Genomic DNA, 5,461 nt, shown 5'->3' with positions numbered 1-5,461 from the left:
ACACACCGATACGCCACACACACACCGATACGCCACACACACCGATACACCACACACACACACACACACACACCGATACGCCACACACACACACAAACACCGATACGTCACACACACACCGATACACAACACAAACACTCATACGCCACACACACACCGATACGCCACACACACACCGATACGTCACACACGCACTAAACACCAATACGTCACACACACACCGATATGCAACACACACACAAACACCGATACGTCACACACACACCGATACACAACACAAACACTCATACGCCACACACACACTTATATGCCACACGCACACACTGATAGGCCACAGACGAGTGAGCGATGGCAGCGGGGACTGGAGTGGGATCCGCATTGATTATCTTCATCTCGACTTGTTCTGCCATGTAAATGTGTTTCAGATGATGGAGTTTGTTGCCCTCGCAGAACCTGCTGTTCTGTGTACAACTCCGCACACAAACATGACCTGTGCAATTATGTTTCTAAATGATAGTAATATACAGTATGTTGTATTTAATCTCTTCTGTGTAATGAACACTATGTTCCAGAAGTGTGTCGCGGGTGTTTTGTCTTTCACACCACGACGTGTCCCGCACAACTCCAGACCTTCAGATTCTGCCCTGTAAAGAACCAAAACTCAGATTTTAAACAATAAAATGGAATGAAATGCTCCAGCTGTGTGTGTCTGGCTCTTCTCTACAGCAAACACAAGCGAACTCACTCCAGCTTCTGACGGCCTTCAGTGATTAAAGTCCTCCTGTGGTGTAAATCAAGCTTTTAATGTTGTTTATATATGTGTATGTGGTGTTATTAATACGCTTTAAGACACACCATGTGTAAGTTCATAAGTCGACAGCATTGCTGAGTATTTTCTGCTTAAAACTGCAGTGAACCAAAGCCAGTCTCAAAAACACGGTTTGAAATCGCTGGTGTTTCTGACGTCACAAACGACCTTGTAACCAATCAGATCAACGTGTGATCGTCAACCAGTGGATCTCTGAGCTGAGTGAGTGAGTGGAGGCGGGGCTCATTTGCATATTCATAGAACCGCACATACTAAATGGCGCAAGGGTGTCGAGTTACGGTCAAGATATTTTAAGTCATGAAAAACATTTAAATGTGTCATTTTGGTGATCAAAGATGAGTTTAAAAGGGTAAAATGATTGACTAAAGCGGGATTGTAAGATTATTCACACCAAGAACGACAATAACAATAAAGATATTGTTCTAAAAATAGCTCTTAAGTGTAACAGAATAGCAGAGCCATAACGGCGATACCAACACAGGAACGATGTCGTTGGAATCGCTTTCAGAACGATTTTTTTTTTCCAGCTGATGAACGATAAAAACGTTGACAGCCAATCAGAATCCATCCTGCTTTCAGAGCTCGAGCATTTAAAGTGACAGGCGCCGAAACTGAGCGATATTGTCCGCTGGTGTGGATGCTAATATAGTAATGGTTCTCAAACCTTCACTGACAGTCACAGTACCTGTGGAGATGAAGCAGGGCTGTTCATTCATTAAACTGTGTTCACGTTACATCGCTCCATCTTAAGCTAAATACATTTAAATAGTTTGGACAAAACCGGTTCCTTCATAAACCGAACAGATTTACAGTGTAATTTGATCATTTGAATAATTCTGATATTTGTGCAAAAACCCACTTTCAATAATTTGATAATTATGGTATAATAGGGCTGACACACACAGAGAATAAAGAGACCTTGGAAGGCTTCACTTCCTGAAAAGAATGGGTTTATTATTAATATTCTATATATATAACAATATATAGATAGTAGGGCTGTCAAATGATTAATCGTGATTAATCACATCCAAAATAAAAGTTTTTGTTTACATAATATATGTGGGTGCACTGTGTATAATTATTTTATATATATAAATACACACACATGCTTGTATATATTTAAGAAATATTTTCATGTATATACTGTATATAGATTTATATATAATTTATATTATTTATAATATATAAATATTTTATATATAAATAATATTTTTTTCTGAAATATACATGCATGTGTGTGTATTTATATATATACAAAATAATTATACACAGTGCACCCACATATATTATGTAAACAAAAACTTTTATTTTGGATGTGATTAATCGTGATTAATCATTTGACAGCCCTAATAGATAGTAGTATTATTATTGGAATATTTTTAACTCCATTGACAGAATTTTCCGGTGATGTTGCATTTTTATGAAACTTGCCCACATTCAAGTGTTGATATAAAAGTAATGCATGAAGCCAGAATAAGACAGGCTTGTTTGTTTAAGAGCACAGGGTCTGTTCGTTCTTATGATATATTGCATATTCAGATCTAAAGAAAATATTCTGGGGGGCGTGAAACTTTTGTGAAAATGATCAAAAATGCTGGCGGTGGCTGGCAACTTATTAACTAATGCTGGGAAAGAGTTAAGAGGGGAAATATGAGCTTGTCAGGTTTGATGCATGACTTGGTTATTTTGGTATCATTGATATACTATTATAGTTTTTGTTAATATTTTGTATTGGATTTTAACTTTAAATTTTCTGATTTCATTTTAATTGTATAGTTTTACTAATTTGTTGTGTTTGTCATTTTTATTCTTGTTTTTCTTCTCCTAAATGTGTCGTTTTATTAATTTTTAGTTTTAGGAGGCGGATTTTGATGAGCACAGAACCTCCTAATGTCAGATAAATTGAGGTGCATATTTAAAAATTTTAGGATATGATATTTATTACCTTTTTTTTAATTATTATTAAAATAAGGAACTTTTGCTAATAGCGGACAAAGGAAAAAAATCTTAACAGGAAAAAAAAACGTATAAGCTTGATTCTGCCAGAGAATAAAAATAAAAAAAATGATTTTTTTTATCTCATAATTGCGCCTTTTTTTATCTAAGAAATTGCGTGATATAAAGTCGTAATTGTTATAAAGTCAGAATTAAATGATATAAAGTAGCAATTATGTTATAAAGTAATTATGTTAAGTCAGAATTGTAAGATATAAAGTCGCAATTGTGTTATAAAGTCAGAATTGCGTGATAGTTGCAATTATGTTATAAAGTCAGAATTGCGTGATAGTTGCAATTATGTTATAAAGTCAGAATTGCGAGATATAAAGTCGCAATTGTGTTATAAAGTCAGAATTGCGTGATTGTTGCAATTGTGTTAAAGTCAGAATTCCGTGATAAAGTCGCAATTGTGTTATAAAGTCAGAATTGCGTGATAGTTGCAATTGTGTTATAAAGTCAGAATTGCGTGATAAAGTCGCAATTGTGTTATAAAGTCAGAATTGCGAAATATAAAGTCAGAATTGTGTTATAAAGTCAGAATTGCGTGATAGTTGCAATTATGTTATAAAGTCAGAATTGCGAGATATAAAGTCGCAATTGTGTTATAAAGTCAGAATTGCGAAATATAAAGTCGCAATTGTGTTATAAAGTCAGAATTGCGTGATAGTTGCAATTGTGTTATAAAGTCAGAATTGCGTGATAGTTGCAATTGTGTTAAAGTCAGTATTGCGTGATAAAGTCGCAATTGTGTTATAAAGTCAGAATTTCGTGATAGTTGCAATTGTGTTATAAAGTCAGAATTGCGTGATAGTTGCAATTATGTTATAAAGTCAGAATTGTGAGATATAAAGTCGCAATTGTGTTATAAAGTCAGAATTGCGTGATAGTTGCAATTATGTTATAAAGTCAGAATTGCGAGATATAAAGTCGCAATTGTGTTATAAAGTCAGAATTGCGAGATATAAAGTCGCAATTGTGTTATAAAGTCAGAATTGCGTGATAGTTGCAATTGTGTTAAAGTCAGAATTGCGTGATAAAGGCGCAATTATGTTATAAAGTCAGAATTGCGAGATAGTTGCAATTGTGTTATAAAGTCAGAATTGCATGATAGTTGCAATTGTGTTAAAGTCAGAATTGCATGATAGTTGCAATTGTGTTAAAGTCAGAATTGCGTGATAGTTGCAATTGTGTTATAAAGTCAGAATTGCGAGATATAAAGTCGCAATTGTGTTATAAAGTCAGAATTGCGTGATAAAGGCGCAATTATGTTATAAAGTCAGAATTGCGAGATAGTTGCAATTGTGTTATAAAGTCAGAATTGCATGATAGTTGCAATTGTGTTAAAGTCAGAATTGCATGATAGTTGCAATTGTGTTAAAGTCAGAATTGCGTGATAGTTGCAATTGTGTTATAAAGTCAGAATTGCGAGATATAAAGTCGCAATTGTGTTATAAAGTCAGAATTGCGTGATAAAGGCGCAATTATGTTATAAAGTCAGAATTGCGTGATAGTTGCAATTGTGTTATAAAGTCAGAATTGCATGATAGTTGCAATTGTGTTAAAGTCAGAATTGCGTGATAAAGTCGCAATTGTGTTATAAAGTCAGAATTGCGTGATAGTTGCAATTATGTTATAAAATCAGAATTGCAAGATATAAAGTCGCAATTGTGTTATAAAGTCAGAATTGCGTGATAAAGGCGCAATTATGTTATAAAGTCAGAATTGCGTGATAGTTGCAATTGTGTTAAAGTCAGAATTGCGTGATAGTTGCAATTGTGTTATAAAGTCAGAATTGCGAGATATAAAGTCGCAATTGTGTTATAAAGTAAGAATTGCGTGATAAAGGCGCAATTATGTTATAAAGTCAGAATTGCGTGATAGTTGCAATTGTGTTATAAAGTCAGAATTGCATGATAGTTGCAATTGTGTTAAAGTCAGAATTGCGTGATAAAGTCGCAATTGTGTTATAAAGTCAGAATTGCGTGATAGTTGCAATTATGTTATAAAATCAGAATTGCAAGATATAAAGTCGCAATTGTGTTATAAAGTCAGAATTGCGTGATAAAGGCGCAATTATGTTATAAAGTCAGAATTGCGTGATAGTTGCAATTGTGTTAAAGTCAGAATTGCGTGATAAAGTCGCAATTGTGTTATAAAGTCAGAATTGCGTGATAGTTGCAATTGTGTTAAAGTCAGAATTGCGTGATAAAGTCGCAATTGTGTTATAAAGTCAGAATTGCGTGATAGTTGCAATTGTGTTATAAAGTCAGAATTGCGTGATAGTTGCAATTGTGTTATAAAGTCAGAATTGCGTGATAGTTGCAATTGTGTTAAAGTCAGAATTGCGTGATAAAGTCGCAATTGTGTTATAAAGTCAGAATTGCGTGATAGTTGCAATTGTGTTATAAAGTCAGAATTGCGTGATAGTTGCAATTGTGTTATAAAGTCAGAATTGCGTGATAGTTGCAATTATCTTATAAAGTCAGAATTGCGAGATATAAAGTCGCAATTATGTTATAAAGTCAGAATTGCGTGATAGTTGCAATTATGTTATAAAGTCAGAATTGCGAGATATAAAGTCGCAATTATGTTATAAAGTCAGAATTGCGTGATAGTTGCAATTATGTTATAAAG

Source organism: Rhinichthys klamathensis, unplaced genomic scaffold, assembly GCF_029890125.1.
Source record: "Rhinichthys klamathensis goyatoka isolate OS25496 unplaced genomic scaffold, OSU_Roscu_1.1 h1tg000437l_1, whole genome shotgun sequence".
In the NCBI taxonomy this organism is placed as follows: domain Eukaryota; kingdom Metazoa; phylum Chordata; class Actinopteri; order Cypriniformes; family Leuciscidae; genus Rhinichthys; species Rhinichthys klamathensis.
The sequence above is the reverse complement of the archived record's forward strand: the minus strand, read 5'-3'. Positions refer to the sequence as shown.